The sequence below is a fragment of the Nuphar pumila genome, chromosome 7 (genome assembly GCF_984573655.1).
Source record: "Nuphar pumila chromosome 7, dmNupPumi1.hap1.1, whole genome shotgun sequence".
Lineage (NCBI taxonomy): Eukaryota > Viridiplantae > Streptophyta > Magnoliopsida > Nymphaeales > Nymphaeaceae > Nuphar > Nuphar pumila.
Genome location: NC_143255.1, coordinates 81,838,617 through 81,861,734, shown reverse-complemented (window position 1 = coordinate 81,861,734; position 23,118 = coordinate 81,838,617). Strand labels below are relative to the sequence as shown.

Genomic DNA, 23,118 nt, shown 5'->3' with positions numbered 1-23,118 from the left:
TAAGGTCATCACCATGTTTTTTATTCTTTAATGCATTTTTGGTCAGCTAAATGTCAAGTTTGTAGCATCAGTGTTTTCCTTCTCCAAGTAACATTCTGCAGCACCTGCGGTGCCGCTGCTTAGTTTTATCCGAACATCCCCACATCTTATTGACTTCTCATTTTAAATGTCCCAAGACCCTCATTTTCCTGAGATCAGAATAATCTGGGATCGTAGTTCACCAGCAGGACTGGATTGAAGAGAGCCGATCCATCTTCATTTATCCATCAATCCTCCTCGAACAAGAAAGATTCAAATAAATCTTGGACTGCTTGGTGTTATTTTGCATTCAACTCCCATCAAAGGTACAAACAAAGTAGGTAACGTTCCGATTCTTTGTTAAGTCCATGATTTTTGTAATGGTTCTATGCAAGAATTTCGAATAGTAGATTGTATATTAGTTTCTTTCTCACTAAAAAAAAAAAACAATGCAATGTATGGCACCCAACATATACTGTTGTGGAGTGGAAAAATTTTGCTGCTGATAGAGAGTCTGTAACAGAAATGATTAGTTCACAGCTAGTTTTGCATAACTATGCAACTGCTGATACAAAATCTAGGGTTGTCACTGCCCTTACTATTCTGAAATTTCACTTGTTGAGTTATCAAGGTTATATTAGTACTACTTTGTTATTTGGTAGTGTTGATGCCACGAAACCGTACTTGCACACTATATACCCTCATGGTTCAACTAACACCCTCCCCTGTGCAACAATGGGTTCTGGGTCACTTGCAGCGATGGCAATGTTTGCGTCAAGATACAAAGAGGAATCACCAATTGCCAAATTCATTCCGGTATAAAAGCTTGTATGTAAGGCAATCTGTTCTGGTATCTTCAGTGACTTGGGAAGTGGTAATGTGGATGTCTGTGTAATAACTAAGGGCCATGAAGAATACTTGAGGAAGCACCAATTGCCAAACCCCCGTACATATCTCAATTCAGGAGGCTATTTTTCTGAGAAGGGTGGTATTGTGGTATCATCAACCAAGATGAATCCATGGAAAGAGTTGGTGGAAATTATTGAAGGAGATGCAATGGAAGAATGGGATGATAAGCATTCAGTCCTCGATATATTCAAAACAAAGACTATTTCAATTACAAGTAATCAATATTTTGGCATTCTTTGGCCAGCCTTGTTTCTTTTTTTTATTTATGCTCTTGTGCTGTTAATAACTAGATTTAGGTTGATAGATCCTATTCTTTAAATAACATTTTCATTTGTGCTGAATTAATGCTTCTCAGAGGAATGCCTTACCCCTTTCTTTCCTAAATGTCTATACCACCACTGGCTACAAGTGGCAGCTCACACAATAGCAACACTCCATATCCCAGCTCCATTTTTAAATTTCCCTCTACTGCAACCCTGCATATGCCGGCAGGTACACCCCAGCACCATCCTCGCCATCTCCTGTGCTTACTGCCTCTACAATTCCTTCTTCACTGGGAAAATTAAAACCTCTTGTATTCCTACAACAACCAATTAACTGGGAGAATCCCTAGGGAGCTTGCCAAATATTCATAGCCTTAAAGTGGTAGCTGTTTCTAGCAACAAATCTGTATGGAACAATTCCCACAAATGGTCCTTTTGAGCACATCCCCATGTACATCTTTTTCTTCACAACATTTCCAGACACACATTCATCTCTCAGTCACCAATTACACCAAGTTTGAGAACTGTATGAAGCCACTAAGCATTACGCTTTTACAGAGAAAATCGGTTTTTTGATTTATTTGGTGGCATCTTTCTGAGTTGATATGGAATATCTGTTCTGGGCAATCATTCCTGTTTTGTTATGGGACCTATTGAGGGGAAGCTGGATATCTCATCAATTCAAGATCAAGTTCCCAAACTACTGTAAGATATTTAGCTTGCAGAATTAAAGTAGGTTGTCCTACTAACTCAGCACTAGGACTTGATTTCCTATAAAACCCATGCTTTGTTGATTCAAAAGCCAAATTTCAGTTCAACGCATATCCTGTTTTCATGTCTTCTCCTGTATACATTCTTCCCTGTTAAAAACATATGCATCACCTTAGGTAAAATCCATCTGCTTTCTGCCCTTGCATTTAGCAGCACAGCTACACTGCATCTTTTGCGTTTATGCCACGTAACTTTCATTACCAACACTATGTCGCACTTCACATCACAGCCATATCCTGTGCACAGCTGATACACATCATTTCTTATCATACTGCTACCATTGCAGTAACATCCCTGCAACATCTCTCCACCTATGACTCACCTGCCATTTTCTTGTTGGCTACCCATTGGCATCTCAACTTATCATTTAATCACTGTTATAGGTGTTAATTTGCAGAAAGCTCACCCACCACCTGCAATCTGTCGGAATCGTTGTTTCATTAATAAAGGTTGGATTGATATCTTGTTGCCACCAATCTATCGGTTCATGGATATACTAACCTGATTTTTTTTTATTTAATATTTAGTATGTTATATGTATTTCCTCATATAGGAGTTCATTAGCTTAAACATCCATTTATTCGTAGTCTTATTTAGTTTGACATATTCAGTCTAGGATGGTTGCCCATAGGCATTTTTTTATAGAATTGGCATAACCATTTGCAGTTGCATTTTCAACCTAATTTTCTCCCTTTTCTTTTATCTTTGCATTGTGACAACTTTGTTTTGCAGAGAACATAAGGAGAATATCATCACTTGAGATTTGTATTTTCAAATTTAAACCTTGTAATAAGTTAGATCTTAAATGAGAATTTAAATTTTCAGCTTTTAGATAGAATGAATGAGCATTGTAAATACCATTAATTTCTTGTTCTCATATTTTTCACCTTCATTTTCCATATTCTCACAAATGGTAACACGAATGACACGTGCACCATTTCGTAAAAGGTAATTAATTCTAAGTTGATGATTTACATCAATGGCCATAGTCAAGATGTAAATAAGACTTAAAATTTTTATCTTTTATAAAATAACATTGGATCTACACTGGATCCGTTTTCAAAATTCATCATATTTTCCTTAAATATTTTTTCCTTTTATCAGAATTTAACTTAAAATTAACTCAAAATATATACCAATGGCCATAGTCAGGGTATATTGAGAGTTCATTTCATTTTAAATTCTATAAAAGCACCAAATATATTTTATTCTTCACCTGAATTTAAATGCGGATTATTATATAGTACATTCAATGACCATAGTCAAGGATGTATTATATCTTCAATCTTATTTTAATTCATTTAAAGAATGAAATAGCTTTTCAAAATCCAATTTCAAGATTGTTCAAAATCATTCATCATATTTTCAAAATTCTTTTTCATAAATCCAAGTGATTCTTTTCTTCATTTCTCAGATCAAATCCTATTCATAAATTCAAATTCAAAAGGATTCAAGAATTCAATTTCAAAGTCCAAACATCTGGAATACTCTGAACTGAATCCACGACGATAGAGGACATTGGCCAAAATGAAATATCGAGTAGACATGCGCTGAATGGCTCGTTGCTCTTTCTTTGAGAGTTCTGGAGGAAGTTCATCGGTTTCTATGAAAGTTTTGATGTTGTAATACCAAGGTTTCTTCTTTTGCTCAGCCTGGTGTACTTGTTCTATTGGAAGGAAGACTGGTTGATCTAGTCTGCCAATTTCGAAGGAGCGACAAGATTCTCCATTCTTGAATGCCATAATGGAGCCCAGGCTAGCTAGGCTATCAGCCACTTCATTTAAATCTCTCTTGATATGAAAGAGCTGAAATTCTTCAAACTTGCTGACAAGAGCCGAAACAATTTTCTGATAAGGAAAAAGTTTTTGATCTTTCACTTGCCATTCGGCTCGGACTTGATTGACAACGAGTAATGTGTCGCCCTAAGCATGCACTCTCTTAACATTGAAGTCTAGTAGAATCTTTAGACCTTGAATCAGGGCTTCATATTCGGCCATATTGTGGGTACATTGAAAATCTAACTTGAGGGAAAATGGAATCATCTCTTTCTCAGGAGTGATTAATAAGATTCCGATGCCTATTCCGACCATATTCTTGGAACCATCAAAAAATAAATTCCAGATTGGATATTGCTGGATATTGTATATTTGCTCATCTAGGAAATCATCTTCGGCTTTCACTTCTTCTGCCAAAGGGAAGTCTGCCAATTGATCTGCAATTGCTTGACCTTTAATTGATTGCTGCGAGACATATTCTAAGTCATACTGCAACAGTAGAACTTGCCATTTGGCGACTCGTCCACTGAGGAAAGGTTGCTCTAGGATGTACTTGAGAGGATTGAGCTTAGACAAGATTTTGACTTCAGATTCCAGCAGGTAGTGTCTTAGTATCTGACACATCTATACTAGAGCTAGGCAGGTCTTCTCTATTTGAGAGTATTTCTTTTCATAGTCTATGAAAGTCTTACTCACATAATAAATGGCGTGCTCGATCAAACTGCCTTCTTTATATTGCACCAAGAATCCGCCATATGCAACTTGATTGACTGAGATATATAGTAAAAGGGGTTTTCCCAATTCTGGGGGCTTCAGGATGGGAGGATTGAGAAGGTACTTCTTGATCCGATCGAACGATTGTTGACACTCTGGTCCCCATTCGAACTTCACTCCTTTTTTGAGTAAGTGGTTGAAAGGTTCACATCTCATTGCCAAATTGGAAATAAACCACCAAATTGACTGCATACGTCCCTGAAGACTACGTAATTCTTTGAGATTTTTTGGGTGTGGCATATCAATGATAGCCTTTGCTTTGGCTGGGTCAACTTTAATTCCCTTTTTACTGACCAGAAAACCCAACAATTTGCATGATTCAACTCCAAAGAAACACTTTTGAGGGTTAAGCCTTAGCTTATAAAGAATGAGTCGCTTGAAAACTTAATCAAGAGCTTCGAGGTGATCTTCTTCCTCTTTAGATTTTACGAGGATATCATCAACATACGCATCCATGATTTTGCGCATCTGATCATGAAAGATAACAACCATTGCTCGTTGATATGTTGCTCCAGCGTTCTTAAGCCCAAAAGGCATAATTGTATAGCAGAAGGTGTCCCAAGGCGTAGTGAAGGAAGTTTTTGATTGGTCGCGAGCGGCTAACTTAATCTGATTGTAGCTGGAATATCCGTCCATAAAGGAGAACATGGCATGTTCTGCCGTGCTGTCGACTAGAAGATGGATGCTTGGAAGTGGATAGTCATCCTTCGGAGTTGCCTTATTGAGGTCTTTGAAGTCTATGTAAATCCTTACTTTGTTGCTTTTCTTTGGAACAACGACAATATTGGCTAACCAATCTGGGTAGTCAATAGTTCGGATAAATCCTGCTTTGAGCAGATCTTCAAGTCCTTCCTTGACTTGTTGTTCTATTCTGAGATCCATTTTTCTTAGCTTCTGCTTAACTGGCTTAGCATCTGGCTTCAAAATGAGGCGGTGTTCGACCAATTTGGGATCTAAGCCCGGCATATCTTCATATGTCCATGTGAACACTTCTTCATGTTGCTTGAGAAAATTTGTAAGCCTTTCTTTCTCTTCCAGACTTAGACTGGTACCGATCTTGAGAATCTTGGGATTGTCCTCTGAACTGATATTGACATCTTCAGTAGGATCTTGTACTAGAGCAGATGGTTCATCCTGTTTTTGAACTGAGGCAAACTCTGGTAATTCCTGAAGAGACTGATCAAATTCTGCATAATCATCTGACTGCTCTGCAACTTTGTTATCTTCTGTGCTTTCTTTGACTCGATGAATAGCTGTCGACTTCCAGAAAGCATTTGGATTGAGAACGAGCTTCTTGATTACTCGGGAAGACATTCTGAAATTTGAGTGAGAAATTTGATTCAAGAAAAATCGCATATCATAAGTCAAGCAATCATTTGAAGAGAACCGTGCATAAAATGACATTAGAAAATGAGGAGATAGAGAAGAGAAATAATTGGCATCCAGATAGACAAAGAAACTTGGAATTTTATTGATTTTGAATCGATCAAAGACATTAATAGAATGAGACATTTATTTGGGGAAAGAATAGAAAGAAAATAGCAAATGGTCTTCACTGTGACCCTTTGACAAAAACAGTCTTCTTTGGTGAGCTTCCGCCGGGGAACCCTAGTCCTGCTCTGTGGGGACGATGATCCTGGATCACTGGCTTGATGCGGCCATCTTCATTCTTGCCTAGTCCTTTGAAGGGTTGATATCTGTGCTTTAGGAGTAAATCAAATCCCTTTCTTGCTTTCATGAATTGTGGAAACAACAGATGATCTTTGATGGCACTGTAGTTGATTCGGCCTCCAATCTTGAAGAATTGAGGACCTCTCCATCAGGTCAGGGATACGGTGTGCAGAGATAATTTCAAGGATGTCTGGAGTATTTCCCGATTTTCTCCGAGATTGATTTCTTTGCTTTCCCTGATGCTGGGGATATCCGCAGTGAATGACGATCGAGGGATCATGGGTTGCAGGAGCCTTTCTTCTAGGTCTTCTCTTAGCACTGTTGTAATCATTCCACCTTTTGACCATTTCACGCATTGATGCAAGGTAGAAGGCACTGCATTAGCATTATGAATCCACATCCTTCCGAGCAGCAGGTTGTAGGTGGGTGCTACATTGACCACATGAAAAAGTACTGAGTGCAGCGAGTAGTTGATGAACACCTCTAGAAATATCTTGCCCTTTGCCGTCTGACCATGATTGTCAAACCCATAGATGGTGATAGGATCTGGAATATATTCCTCTTCCTTGATCCCTAATGTTTTTGCGGTCATTTCAGGACTTATGTTGAGGCTGCTGCCTCCATCGACCAACACATGGGGTACTGTCATCCCTCTTACTCGAACGACAATGTACAGAGAATTATTATGAAATGAGTGAGGCTTTGGAAGGTCCTCATCTGAGAAGGTGATCGGCGCATTGGTCATGGCTGAATTCATAATTTGCACCATGTCTTCAGGAGTGGTACTGGGTTTGACTTTATTCTTCCTGAGCAAATCATCCAGTACTTGCTGATGCTTGTGGGAATTCTTGGCCAAGTCAAGAATGGAAACATTGGACAGAGCAGTCAAAGGCTTTTGACTTGAATTTTCCGGCCTGGGTTTGATGATCTGATTAAGGAAATCAGGAATTCCCTATGACTTGGTGGATGACTTTGTAGGTGCTTCAGAAACTTTCATCTTGCCGAATGCTGAGATTAGGTCCATCTTTTTAGAAGCTGGAGCTGCTTGTCGTAGCACTGACACCTGATGCTGAACTTGTAGATCTTGTACGGAACATAATTTGATGTGTTTATGAGGTAGGAAGGGTTGTTCCGATACTACTGCTGTGGTGTGTGAAGGAAAGGGCTGATTGAGAATGTCCATTTTCTCTTCTTCTTCTCCTTCCACCAACAGATTTTTATCAATAAGGTCTTGCACGATATTCTTGAGAACAAAATAGTTCTCAGTGTTGTGTCCCACTGTCCTGTGGAACTTGCAAATTTGATCTTTTCACTTCCCCATGGGAATAGGAGGATTGGCCAATCTAGGCAACTTGACCATCTCTTTCGACAACATGTACTCGAGCACATCTTCGAGTGATTGGTCTAAAGGAGTAAATTTTCTGTCGTAACTCCATCCTTCATATTTGGTTTTCTCGCGCAGTTTTGGCCCTGGATCTTGCTGAAGAGGTTTGTTGTATTGAGGAGCATGCTTTCCATTCTGATCCCCTTTGTTGTTTACATTGCCTGTACCGTAGCAATAATCTTTCTTATGCCCTTTATACTGATTTTGGCTATTGTTGTTGTTGTTGGCAGAATAGGTGAAGTGAGTTTTCTTCTTCTGCTCACCTTGAGGGTTGTTTTTGAAAAAAGTGAAGCCTTCGTAGACTCCATTCTCCACACTCAGCTTGAGCCATTTGGCTCATTCAATTAACTCAATGAAAGTACGGGATGGTGCAATAGAGATTAATCCTCTTAATGGTTGCGAAAAGTTGTTAAGGATCAATGATAGGGCATGCCTTTCTGAAATAGGATCTCTCATTTTGTTACAGGCTGACCTCCATCTGTGAATAAAGTCCCGCGCCTTTTCATTCTCATTCTGCCTTAGATTGCAGAGTTGGGTTAGTGTAGGAAGCGCCTCTGTGTTGAACAAGAAGCGTTCAATAAACAGGTTTACAACTTTATTGAACTCCTTGAGCTCGATGGGGTTGATATGCTGTTATCGTCGCAAATTTTTTCCTGTCTTCCCTTCCTTGCGGAAGAGAGAGGGAAATGCTTTCGCGATTCAAACTTGACCGGATTTTAGAAAATGTTTTTAAATACTCGCCTCCGTTTTGAAAATTGCGGAAAAATCCATGGGATGGGGCTCGACCTGTCAGTACTAGGTTCGACCGTTCCTGCCGCCTTTAACAGGGGTAATCGAACCAAGGACCAAAATTATGCTTGACTTAGCAAAATTATCAAAATTGTGTTCTATCCTAAATGCACAGAGAATTCAGGCATGTGCTATGAGAATTTTGGAAAATGTAAATTGGAAAATATTATGTATGTTTAGAAAACATTTGGAGTTGAAAAGCATTTCTCAGGAAAAAGATGAAAATCAATCTCTCAGAAACTCAGACGAAGAAGGTTTGAAATCTCGAGAAAGTTTATAAAGAGTTGGAAAATCTTGAAGAAGTGAGAATCTCGAGAAAATCTTCAGAAAGTTTATAAAGACTTAGAAAACCATGAAGAAATGAGAATCTCAGGAAAAGTTTGAGAAAGTTTATAAAGACTTGAAAAACCATGAAGAAATGAGAAGCTCAGGAAAGTTTAGAAAGACTTAGAAAACCATGAAGAAATGAGAATCTCAGGAAAGTTTAGAAAGACTTAGAAAACCATGAAGAAATGAGAATCTCAGGAAATTTTTTGAGAAAGTTTAGAAAGACTTAGAAAACCATGAAGAAATGAGAATCTCAGGAAAACTGAAAGAATTCTTGAGAAAAGATGAACATTTGAAAAGGAAAGCACTTGTTGGGAAAACGCAAACTTTGAGAATTTTCTTAAGAAAAGGATAGAAAATTTATAGGAAAAATTCATTGGAGAAGGAAATTTAGAACTTAGGAAATTGAAATCTTGAGAACCTTGTCTTTGAAATGTCTGAAAATCAACTTTGATTCTTGAGAAAGATGAGAAATTCCTTTTGAAAAGAATCTTAAGAAAATAACATTTCCAAGGAAAATCACGGGAAAACTTTGATTTGGGAAATCCAACTTCGAATATCATCATAGTTTCTTGAGAAAATCGATTCCATGAAGTGAAAGTTTCTTGAGAAAATCATGAGAAAAACAAATGATGCAGATGATTTGAATGAATGAATGCACTTTTTGAAAAGATTTCTGAAAAATTTGTTAAAAAAATGTGGATTAAGCCAAAGTAAATCCTTCACATATTCTAACTGTGGCCATGAATAATGTTTCGAATTTATTTGAGTCAATTCACAATATTTTGAAAACATTGGAAATATGAGGTGCATTTTCAAGATAGCCTAAGAGTGTAGGCTCAATGTGACTGGTAGAGAGATGATGGATCTGGGTCTCGTCCATATTCCGACTAGGGCCGTAAATATGGATTCCACCGAGTTCATCAACTCTCTAAGAGTTGGTGCACGTGCCATTCGTGTTCATCCATGCTGAATTTTGAAAATTTGATATATATATGCATCAAAGAATCAGGATATTACTGAAATCAAACTATATGAGATGCGACCTAATCTAAGCAGTAAAAGTAAATCTTATTCCAAGGTTTACATTGGATTGTTACATTGCTAACATAAAGTAAAAAAAAATTGAAATGAAGCCAAGGAATCATCATCTTCTAGATTTTCCTGCAAAATGAGAGTTAGTACAAGATAACCAAGGAAATGAACATATATATAATATATACAAAGAAGAGATACATATAGATATAGAAATATTTGAATTTATGATAAATAATATATGATAATGAAGATATATTTACCAAAAAGTAAAAGACAAGAAAATATATGTGATAACAAATGCACATGAAGGGATATATATATATATATATAAGTATATATATATGTATATATACATATGTATATACATATATACATATACATATAGGTAGATATACAATAGACATACATATACATAGGTATATATATACTTATAATGAGAAAATATACATATTTAATGAAAATTCCATATAATGGGTAAAATAAAAAAATACAGGTATATACAGTTTCTATAGGGGATTTTACACAATCATATTTCTCAAATTACAACATATTTCTCAACGAAATTGAGTATGGAGCTTCCCTATATATCAATAATGACGCGTGCAAAAGATGGCCAAGAAATCATGAACGGATATTAAAATATCCATCCATGAAAGTGGCCGAATATCCAGACTGCACTCCTGCAGAAAAAGGAAGGGTATGGGTATAAAAGCATACTCTGAAAGTGCTGTGAAAAGCACAAGGGAGATGTGAAGATGCCACGAAAAGGGTGTCCCGTGTAATGCAACAGTGATTTTAACTAACATGGTTAGATTATGTTGTCCATCAGATTGAGGAGATATTTGCTATTTTGCAGTAGAAAATCAAATAACTCAATCAGGAACTTCCAGCTTTTTGACAAAGTATGCTTCACTATATTATTAAATGAATGATTTTCAATTATCTACAATGAAAATCAGAAACAATGATCCTTTATTCCCTATGATCAACTTGATTTTCAGGTGGACCAACCCTCATTAACTAAATCCATGATTGTTGTTCAGCAGTGAACCGAAATTTTGGAGATAACAGAACATGATTGACAATCTTGATGATATTAAGCTATACATGAACATCAATGGTATAACATCTCAAATGTATGCTAACAATGTATTATCAAAACTACCATAAACTAAATGAATTGATCTTATAAATGAGATCAATCAGCAGTAACAAATGACTTCAATAGATGCACCCTCACAATGAGTATTATGATAGAAGGCCCTCAATGATATTAGTTATAGCAATGAACTGTAGGTGCAGGATGGCAATGTGATTTGGCAGACAAAGAAAACAAAACAAAAAAAAGAAATGGGTAATATCGGCAAACTATATTTCAGGTGCATAGGTTGAGAAAGGCCTTGCGTTAGATCAATCTGGGTTCAATAGAATGTGAATCAGAGCAACACAAACAGACACAGAGTAATCCCAGACCATTCAGGGGTATTGAATGCAATAATGGTTGTTTGCAGATTATGAAGGTGTATGCACAATGCTGAAAAAAATAGGTAATATAAAACAAGCAATCACAGTAGAAAGGAAAAAAAAATGCAGATAGAGATTGACTAAATGGATTGTGGAAACAATGGATGATCTTTGACAGTGTCGTAGCTAACACGACCTCCAATCTTGAAGAACTTGGGACCTCTCCATCGGGTCATGGCTACAGTGTGCAGGGATAATTCTGATGTTGCCTGGAGTATTTCCTGACTTTCTTTGAGACTGATTTCTTCACTCTCTCTGATGCTAGGAATATCTGTAGTGAAGGATAGTCGAGGGATCATAGGCTGTGGGAGCCTTTCTTCTGGGTCCTCTCCGAGCACTGTGGTAATCATTCCACCTTTGGACCATTTTACGCATTGATGCAAGATGGAAGGCACTGCATTTGCATTATGAATCCACGTCCTTCCGAGCAACAGATTATAGGTGGGTGGCACATTGACCACATGAAAAAGCACTGAATGCACCGAATAGTTAATGAACACTTCCAGGAATATCTTCCCTTTAGCTATTTGACCATGGTTGTCAAACCCATAGATGGTAATAGGATCTGGAATGTATTTTTCTTCCTTAATGCCTAGCTTCTTTGCGGTCATTTCGGGACATATATTGAGGTTGCTGCCCCCATCTACTAGCACATGGGGTACTGTCATTCCCCTTACCCGAACGACGATGTAAAGAGCATTATTGTGAAAGGAATGAGGCTTTGGAAGGTCCTCATCCGAGAAAGTGATCGGCGCATTAGTCATGGCTGAATTCACAATTTGTGCCATGTCTTCAGGAGTGATACTGGGCTTAACTTTGATCTTTCTGAGCAGATCATCCAGTACTTGTTGATGTTTGCAGGAACTCTTGGCCAAGTCAAGAATGAAAACATTGGACAGAGCGGTCAGAGGCTTCTGACTTGAATTCTTCGGCTTGGGCTTGATAATTTGATTGAGAAAATCAGGAAGTCCCTTTGACTTGGGGGCTGACTTTACAGGTGCTTCAGAAACTTTCATCTTGCCCAATGCTGAGATTAGATCCATCTTTTTAGAAGTTGGAGTTGCTTGTCGAAGTACTGATACCTGATGTTGAACTTGTAGATCTTGTGCAGAACATGGCTTGATGTGTTCGTGAGGCAGGAATGGTTGTGCAGACACTACTGCTGTGGTGTGTGAAGGAAAAGGCTGCTTAAGAATGTCCATTTTTTCTTCTTCTTCTCCTTCTATCAATAGATTCTTCTCAATGAGATCTTGCACGATGTTCTTGAGAACGAAACAGTTCTCAGTGTTGTGTCCCACTGTTCTGTGGAACTTACAAAATTGATCCTTCCATTTCCCCATAGGAACAGGGGGATCGGCCAGTCTAGGTAACTTGACCATTTCTTTCGACAGCATATACTCGAGCACATCTTCGAGTGATTGGTCGAGAGGAGTAAACTTTCGGTCATAACTCCATCCTTCATGTTTAACTTTTTCACGCAATTTCGGCCCTTGGTCTTGCTGAGAAGGCTTGCTGTATTTAGGAGTAGGCTTCATTTTCTGATCTCCTTTATTGTTGGAATTGCCTGTGCTGTAGCAGTAATCTTTCTTGTGCCCTTTGTACTGATTTCGGCTATTGTTGTTGTTGTTGTTGGCAGAGAAGGTGAAGTGAGCTTTCTTCTTCTGCTCACCTTGGGGGTTACTTTTGGAAAAAGTGAAGCCTTCATAGACTCCATTCTCTACGCTCAGCTCGAGCAATTCTGCTCGCTCAGTTAATTCAATGAAGGTCCGGGACGGTGCAGTGGAGATCACTCCTCTTAATGGCTGCGAAAAATTATTGAGGATTAGGGACAGGGCGTGCCTTTCTGAGATGGGATCTCTCATTTTATTATAGGCTGACCTCCATCTGTGAATGAAGTCTCGTGCTTTTTTATTCTCATTCTGCCTCAGACTGCAGAGATGACTTAATGTTGGGAGTGCTTCTGTGTTGAACAAGAAGCGTTCAATAAATAAATTCACCACTTTATCGAACTCCTTGAGCTCGATGGGATTAATATGCTCGGCATACCATTTAGCTGCAACTCCTTCCAAGCTGCGAGGGAAACACAGGAATAGTGCTCTGTTATCTCTCTTGAATCTTGAGCACTCTGCAAAGAAAGTGGCGAGATGGGCTTTCGGATCGCCAGAACCATCGAACTTGATGAATTTTCGGGGAAGGTTTTCAAGATCATTATCCCCTTCGAGGCCGTCATAGAAGTCCTCACTGGTGAAGACTTTCTTGCCTTTGTCGCGGGTTTGGAGATCCTTAACAACTCGGGCCATTTCTCTGAATTGTGACTGCAGAGGTTCTTCCGTAGCCTGATTCTTTGATTTGCGGCTTTTCCTTTGTTCTCGGCCGCGTTTCTGAAACGCCGGAGGCACCTCATATTCTTCCTCAGTGTCTTCCGTTGATTCTGATTCATCTGAGATTTCTTCTGGCTGAACCTGCTTTTTGGAAGTTTTCTTGCTCTTATGCCCGTGGAACTTTTCTTTGAATGAATTCTTTTCTGCACTCGTCCCTGCCTGTTCACTCATCATTTTGTTTATCATTTTCCGGAACATGGCATACATTTGCGGATCTATGCCATCATCCTCTTGTTGTTGATCTTGTTTCACGGGATGATCCATTTCTCCTTATGAGGCTGAGGAGTGCTGAGGTGATGTGGTTCTTTTTCCTAACCTTGTTCGAACCATCAAATGCTGCGGATGCTCTAATGTAGTTGTGGATGCTCTCTGCAGGGCAAAGACTGGATTAGATTATGAAGGAATTGGCTTTTGGAAGAAATATTTATTGAAAACATGGTAGACAATTTGAAGAGGATATCCCATTACTAGGGACTGAGTCGTCGCGAGAATCACGCCAATTGTGTTGTCAATTCTTTTAGCACGAGAAACAAACAACGAAAATGTGCCTTGTTACCTAGGTGAGGTCGTCAAACCACAATAGAAAAAGAGAGCATTTTATTGAAATTAGAGAATATGATTTTATTGATCTTGACAAAGAGGTGGAGGACAAACAATTTGCCACCATTCACGATAATCAGCAGACACTCTAGGACCAAGAAAAATTTTAAGAGAGACAAAGGAATCCCAGCCATAGCGGGTAGAATGATATGCCCCGGACCATTGTGCAGAAGTGAGATCAAACTTTGCCATAACTCCTGATAACAATCGGGCTTCGGTGTACTGCTGTCTCTGGGAGAACTGTCGAACACATCTCTCTAGTAAGTGCAGAAGAATGGTCCCAGTAACTTGAACCTCTTGCCATAAGCGTATGTGTATCTGGGAGGAGATAGTCGCCGATCAAAATAGTCCCAGACTATGTCATCTTCTTGAATGTTATTGATCATAGACCGGTACTGTGCCACTGGAAGAAGTTCTTGACCATTGTATCTGAAAGAGCTTGCTCGGGTTGGAACATGTTGGAAGAACCAGGATTGAAGTGCGTAGATGCATCCTTCAACTAAGATGGATTCCCCAAGTGAGAATCGAGTCAAACCACGATATAGGAAGGAGAGTGCTGCCATGGCTATGGAGAGGCGATTGGTTTGTCGGCTTTCCCATCTTCTCATGAGTTGAATTATTCTGATGTCCATGTAGTTTTGTCCATCTGGAAAGAGGGATAATCCTACAGTGCACAACACCATTGCATTCTGAATCCTTTCTTTAGCTGTCCTGGATATCGAACTGACTTCAACGAAGGTCCCGTACTGGTGATACAACTCAAGCAGGTCAACATATTCATTTCCCTCCAACTGGATCAGGGGCCAGGATCAGCGGCCTGTCATATGAGCTAAGGAGTCTCGGGGGTCCAAACCCTTGACATTGATCAGAAATTGATGTTTTAACGGATCGCTTGGCTGACCGACTGGTTCTGGTAACCCCATGATTTCTGAAAATTCATCCATTAAAACGGTCATCTCTCCCCACGGGAACCAGAAGGTACATGTCCGAGGATTCCATCGCTCCGCCATTGCATGGATCAGGTTGTCGTTGATGGTCTGTTTTCCGACTGCTGACGCCAGTTCTAATCCGCACTCGCTCAAATGGTCTGGGAACATTCGGGAAAAGCTTTTTAGCCAGGAATAGTACCACCGGGGAATGAAAGTTCCGGTGCTGAGGGCTTGATGTTCAGGACGACCTTGTCGCACCTCGTAGGAGATGTGACCTTCAGGAAAGATAGGATCGACTTGACTGGATGCCATCGAACTGAAACAGAAAAAGACTCGAAATGAGACTTAGAAAAATGTAGGAAATTTTGAAAAATTTTGTAGGCAGGATATAAAATGTAGCTGGAAATTCGAGATCCAGTAGAAAGGTAGAATGAAAAATCTCCTGGAGTTTTGAAAGAAATGGGATATTTGAGAAAATCATCCAGGGTTTGAGAAAATAAAGGGAAAAGATGAGAAATATGGGTATTTGAAAATATTTTTGGGAAAATATAAGAAAATACAGGTAACATACAAACAATCACATCCTGCACAAACATTCATACACATACAACACTCCCTAAAAGGCTGACTCTAGATGAATTATTTTGAAAACAACTGTAGGACCCTAATCCTAACTCTAAGTTCAGATCTTCTTTGTCCAATCCAGTTATGCCAATATACCCGAATCAAAATTCGAGGTACGTGGCATATAATTTCAACTCCGGTTCTAAGGTAAGGTTTTCCAACATCCTTGAGCGCCTACCGATATACTTCGGACTGTGGCCTGCGGTACGTGGTAGGGGGGTGTTAACCCAAATAGGTGGCCCAATTGTGAGGCTCTGTCCCGAACTAGGGTTCTGGAAGAGAGCCCAGCAACGTGAAGACCGAGTAATGATAGGTAATTGGGGTTTTGAAAAAAAATGATCACATGCAAGAAATAGATGGCTCTAAATCCTAGAGAGATAGACATTTGAAAATCTTTGAAGAAGCATACATTGTTTGCATTCAGATCCTAAATTGAGGAGAGTTGTATTTAGACCTAAGTCTATGTGAGCATGAAAATTTCTCCTCAATCTGGTCCTACCAAACCATGCCTAGGCTATATGCAATCAATGTCAGCTAGGTCAGAATCTAGGCTCCTAGGTTCGCATGATAGCAAAAGTAAAAAGCTGACATTTTGTGAACATAATTTCGATAATTGAACTAAGTCAAGCACAATCTAAGTCAGACAAGGACAGGTCCCATCTCGGTCGCCAAACCTATTATCGTCGCAAAATTTTTCTCGTCTTCCCTTCCTTGCGGAAGAGAGAGAGAAATGCTTTCGCGATTTAAACTTGACCGGATTTTAGAAAATGTTTTGAAATACTCGCCTTCGTTTTGAAAATTGTGGGAAAATCCATGGGATGGGGCTCGACCTGTCGGTACGAGGTTCGACCGTTCCTGCCGCCTTTAATAGGGGTAATCGAACCAAGGACCAAAATTATGCTTGACTTAGCAAAATTATCAAAATTGTGTTCTATCCTAAATGCACAGAGAATTCAGGCATGTGCTATGAGAATTTTGGAAAATGTAAATTGGAAAATATGATGTATGTTTAGAAAATATTTGGAGTTGAAAAGCATTTCTCAGGAAAAAGATGAAAATCAATCTCTCAGGAAACTCAGACGAAGAAGGTTTGAAATCTCGAGAAAGTTTATAAAGAGTTGGAAAATCTTGAAGAAGTGAGAATCTCGAGAAAATCTTGAGAAAGTTTATAAAGACTTAGAAAACCATGAAGAAATGAGAATCTCAGGAAAAGTTTAGAAAGACTTGAAAAACCATGAAGAAATGAGAATCTCAGGAAAGTTTAGAAAGACTTAGAAAACCATGAAGAAATGAGAATCTCAAGAAAGTTTAGAAAGACTTAGAAAACCATGAAGAAATGTGAATCTCAGGAAAACTGAAAGAATTCTTGAGAAAAGATGAACATTTGAAAAGGAAAGCACTTGTTGGGAAAACGCAGACTTTGAGAATTTTCTTAAGAAAAGGATAGAAAATTTATAGGAAAAATTCATTGGAGAAGAAAATTTAGAACTTAGGAAATTGAAATCCTGAGAACCTTGTCTTTGAAATGTCTGAAAATCAACTTTGATTCTTGAGAAACATGAGAAATTCCTTTTGAAAAGAATCTTAAGAAAATAACATTTCCAAGGAAAATCACGGGAAAACTTTGATTTGGGAAATCCAACTTCGAATATCATCATAGTTTCTTGAGAAAATCGATTCCATGAAGTGAAAGTTTCTTGAGAAAATCATGAGAAAAACAAATGATGCAGATGATTTGAATGAATGAATGCACTTTTTGAAAAGATTTTTGAAAAATTTGTTAAAAAAATGTGGATTAAGCCAAAGTAAATCCTTCACATATTCTAACTGTGGCCATGAATAATGTTTCGAATTTATTTGAGTCAATTCACAATATTTTGAAAACATTGGAAATATGAGGTGCATTTTCAAGATAGCCTAAGAGTGTAGGCTCAATGTGACTGGTAGAGAGATGATGGATCTGGGACTCGTCCATATTCCGACTAGGGCCGTAAATATGGATTCCACCGAGTTCATCAACTCTCTAAGAGTTGGTGCACGTGCCATTCGTGTTCATCCATAGTGAATTTTGAAAATTTGATATATATATGCATCATAGAATCAGTATATTACTGAAATCAAACTATATGAGATGCGACCTAATCTAAGCAGTAAAAGTAAATCTTATTCCAAGGTTTACATTGGATTGTTACATTGCTAACATAAAGTAAAAAAAAAAAAATTGAAATGAAGCCAAGGAATCAACATCTTCTAGATTTTCCTGCAAAATGAGAGTTAGTACAAGATAACCAAGGAAATGAACATATATATAATATATACAAAGAAGAGATACATATAGATATAGAAATATTTGAATTTATGATAAATAATATATGATAATGAAGATATATTTACCAAAAAGTAAAAGAAAAGAAAATATATGTGATAACAAATGCACATGAAGGGATATATATATATATATATATATATATATATATATATATATATATATATATATATATATATATATAAGTATATATATATATATATGTATATATGTATATATACATATGTATATACATATATACGTATACATATAGGTAGATATACAATAGACATACATATACATAGGTATATATATACTTATAATGAGAAAATATACATATTTAATGAAAATTCCATATAATGGGTAAAATAAAAAAAATGCAGGTATATACAGTTTCTGTAGGAGATTTTACGCAATCATATTTCTCAAATTACAACATATTTCTCAACGAAATCGGGTATGGAGCTTTCCTATATATCAATAATGACACGTGAAAAAGATGGCCAAGAAATCATGAACGGATATTAAAATATCCATCCATGAAGGTGGCCGAATATCCAGACTGCACTCCTGCAGAAAAAGGAAGGGTATGGGTATAAAAGCATATTGTGAAAGTGTTGTGAAAAGCACAAGGGAGATGTGAAGATGCCACGAAAAGGGTGTCCCGTGTAATGCAACTGTGATTTTAACTAACATGGTTAGATTATGTTGTCCATCAGATTAACATTCAACAGTTTGGGGAGATATTTGCTATTTTGCAGTAGAAAATCAAATAACTCAATCAGGAACTTCCAGCTTTTTGACAAAGTATGCTTCACTATATTATTAAATGAATGATTTTCAATTATCTACAATGAAAATCAGAAACAATGATCCTTTATTCCCTATGATCAACTTGATTTTCAGGTGGACCAACCCTCATTAACTAAATCCATGATTTTTGTTCAGCAGTGAACCGAAATTTTGGAGATAACAGAACATGATTGAAAATCTTGATGATATTAAGCTATACATGGACATCAATGGTATAACATCTCAAATGTATGCTAACAATGTATTATCAAAACTACCATAAACTAAACGAATTGATCTTATAAATGAGATCAATCAGCAGTAACAAATGACTTCAATAGATGCACCCTCACAATGAGTATTATGATAGAAGGCCCTCAATGATATTAGTTACAGCAATGAACTGTAGGTGCAGGATGGCAGTGATTTGGCAGACAAAGAAAACAAAACAAAAAAAAGAAATGGGTAATATCGGCAAACTATATTTCAGGTGCATAGGTTGAGAAAGGCCTTGCGTTAGATCAATCTGGGTTCAATAGAATGTGAATCAGAGCAACACAAACAGACACAGAGTAATCCCAGACCATTCAGGGGTATTGAATGCAATAATGGTTGTTTGCAGATTATGAAGGTGTATGCACAATGCTGAAAAAAATAGGTAATATAAAACAAGCAATCACAGTAGAAAGGAAAAAAAATGCAGATAGAGATTGACTAAATGATATGTATGAGAGGGTGTTACGCTAAAATGGAAAAGAGAAAATGAAATATAAGCAAAGGAAGGGATTTCACCTTGGTTCAATAGAAGTTGCTGAAGGAGAGAGGAACAGCCGTTAGAGGTGGGCCTTCTCCAAGGAAATCACAGCCTTCTCAGAGAAAACGCAGACCCCTTTTGTATTGGGCCCTCTGCTGTTAGACTCAAGGAAGAGGCAGCAACCGTGCAGTTTTTGCTGAAGGGCTGAAGGGAAAGATCCACACGCTGGCTGGATGACGTTTTCTTTTGCAGGTGGGCTGAAGACGTTGGTTGGGCTGTGGGCACGCTGAGATGGCTGGGCGGTGGGCAGCAGAGATGGCTGGAAGCTGAAGAAGTTGAAGACCACGTTGGCTAGGCTGAAGGATGTGCGACAACTTCTCTTTGTGGCTTGGAGGTGGATGAAACGCAGATGTTGGAGATGGCTCCCTCTTTTGCTGGTGGGCTGAAGGAGATGCAGATGGCTAGAGGTGGCTGACCTCTTTGTGGCTTGGAGGTGGATGACCCCTGCGGCTGAGGTGAAGATGATCGGATGCTCCCTCACGCTTCAGAGCTTCCTTCCTGCAAAATCCCCAAAAGAGAAAATTTTTAATCCCCCCTCCTTCGTGAGTGTCTGCCCTTTTTAAAACTTTCCTTTCCCCCCCAAAAAAACGCAGCCTCCTCCTCATTCATGAGGGTCCGTTATCATTTTTTTTTTGAATTTTTTTTTTTCAAATCGGACTTCAATGCTGCCGTTTTCAAAAGGGCGCATCTTGTTTTTTTTTTTTCGAATGTTTCATTTCATTTACCTAAGTTCTAGGTAAAAATGAAATTTATTAGTTTTTATTTTTTATTTTTTTGGGAAGTTCGGCTGTGCCATTTAAGGCTGCCTCCTTTATAAAAAAAAAAATTACTAAAACAAATAAATAAAAAGGAAATAAATGAGAGGCTTTTATGGAAATGCCATCTCATTCTACTTTTAAAATCCTTTTGAAAATAAAGTTTTTTTTTTTGCAAATCTTTTATTTTCAATTAGGGTGCCACTTGTGTGTGGGCCCACTAACTAAAAGAATAAATAATAAAAAAAATAACATTAAGGAGAATTTGCAAATGGGTTCGATCTCCGGGTGGGTCCCGCTTGAGAATAAGAAATTTACCTGGGAGCCTGAGTATGATGCTAGTTCAAAGGCGGGTCCCGCTCCATTTATTTGAAAATACCAGATAAAACATTATTTGTTTTCAAGAATTTGGAAAAAATTGGTTTTTCAGGGCAAAAATATGGATAAAGTAAATGTAAAAATTTTGTAAAGAGATTTAAAATCCTTTTTGCAAAAAGTCTTGAGATAAAATCTTTAAAATCAATATCCAAATATCGAGATTGTTTTTCTTAAAAAAATAAAAAATTGTAATTCAAAGTCCTGGGGGTAAAATGGGAAAATTTGGTAATTTTGAATACCCAGGGTTTTAAAAATCAATTTGAAAAAAAGTTTAAAAATCAAATCTGGATTGATAATTTTGAAAATCAGGAGTTCTGAATCTCAAACTGACATGCTATGCGGTGAAATGATGCAATGCTATGCAAAGACATGTTCTGTGAAATGTCACCCTGAGCTTAGACTTGGAAATTCTATTTTTTTTTTGTCCAGAAAGAGGATTTTGAAATTTTGCAATTTGAAGATGTCTCTGAACCTAAATATAGAAATTTTGAGGCTCAAGAGTGAAATTTAGGACTTTCTGCAAGGTTCAATCTTAGAAAATGACCATTTTGCCCTTCATGGGTTTCGGGGAACCGAAATGGGGTGATTGAGGGCAATGTCATGGAGGTGAGTGAAAATTTGGGGTGTTTACATATGCTCAGCATACCACTTAGCTGCAACTCCTTCCAAGCTGCGAGGAAAGCATAGAAATAGTGCCCTGTTATCTCTCTTGAAACTCGAGCACTCAGCAAAGAATGTGGCGAGATGAGCTTTTCGGTCGCCAGAACCATCAAACTTGATAAATTTACGAGGAAGGTTCTCGAGATCATTGCCCCCTTCTAAGCCATCATAAAAGTCCTCACTGGTGAAGACTTTCTTGCCCTTGTTGCGGGCTTGCAGATCTTTAACAACTCTGGTCATTTCTTTGAACTATGCTTGCAGAGGCGCTTCTGTGACCTGACTCTTTGATTTACGGTTTTTCCTTTGTTCTCGGCCTCGTTTCTGAAATACCGGCAGCACCTCATATTCTTTATCGGTGTCTTTAATTGAGTCTGATTCATCTGAAATCTCTTTTGGCTGGATCTGCTTTTTGGAAGCCTTCTTATCCTTGTAGCCGTGGAACTTTTCTCTGAATGGATTTCTTTTTGAGTTGGTCCCGGGCTGCTCATTCATCATCTTATTCATCATTTTTCGGAACATGGCATACATTTGAGGGTCTATGCCATCATCCTCTTATTGCTGATCTTGACTCCTCTTGGATCGTGGGGAGCCCATCTCTTCTTTTGAAGCCAACGAGTAAGGAGATTGTGAACACCCCAAATTTTTTTAAAATCTTCTTAAATATTCCCTTTTTGCCCCTAAATTCATTTTTTTAGTAAATGAGTCATTTTAAATCTAAATTCCAGTTCATTTCTCTAGTTTTATTGAAATTAAATTCATTTCATATGTTTAAATTGATTTCGGATCTGGATCTATTGTCCAAATCCAAATCTGAGTCTCTTTGTTCAAATTTTAAATTAAAAATATAGAAAATACCAAAAATAGCCTTTAAATAGCTCGGACGGTCCATCCGACATCCGTTTGGATCTATCACATTGTATTTCTCGATTCGAGTATCAAAACTCGAACATTTTCTCAATACTTGGGTCCAAACACATTCTTCTGAAGAAATTTCTCCGAAATGGTCTGAAATTCTCAGAAAAAAATACTTTTGTAAATATTTCTCAGAAAAATACCAAAAATTTAGTGTTTAATCTTTGTTCTCGTGTAAAAACCTTAGTTTTCTACTACAAAAATACAAAAAAAATGGAAAAATCATGCAAAAAACCAAAAAAATTGGAAAACTACGAGAAAAATAAGTAATTTTTAAAGATTTTTGCCAAAAACCTCTTTTTGAACCATTTTTTTACAAAAATTCTTTAAAGGGGGCCTTCTCTTGGAAATTTGGAAAATCTCCAACAAACATCTCCCGCGCACTTCCTCCCTCTTAGCCCGACCCTCCATCTTCAACGATTTCTCCTTCGGACAACCTTCCATCTTCGAACAAACTCCTTCTCCCTCAACCCCTCATCTTCAACCACCGATTCTCCTTCATACCTCCATCAGCCGCAGGCTCCCCCTTTCCAGAAGGATCCTCCACCCTGTACATAAACCGCCTTCAAGAAACCCTAAAATTCACCCGTTATCACCCCAGCACCCCTCTTTTCCTTCATGATCGATCTTCTACCCCTCCCATTAGCATCCATTGCATATCCGGTGAGCCATTATCAATCCACCATTCGCCGTCCAAGCCTTCCTCCTTCATCCTTCAGAGTTTC

General features: G+C 38.0%; 1 pseudogene; it reads left to right on the top strand.

Moving 5' to 3' along the window:
* Nucleotides 1-476: 476 nt before the first annotated feature.
* On the top strand, nucleotides 477-2,466 carry LOC149832410 (proteasome subunit beta type-7-B pseudogene; annotated as a pseudogene).
* The last annotated feature ends 20,652 nt before the right edge of the window (nucleotides 2,467-23,118 follow it).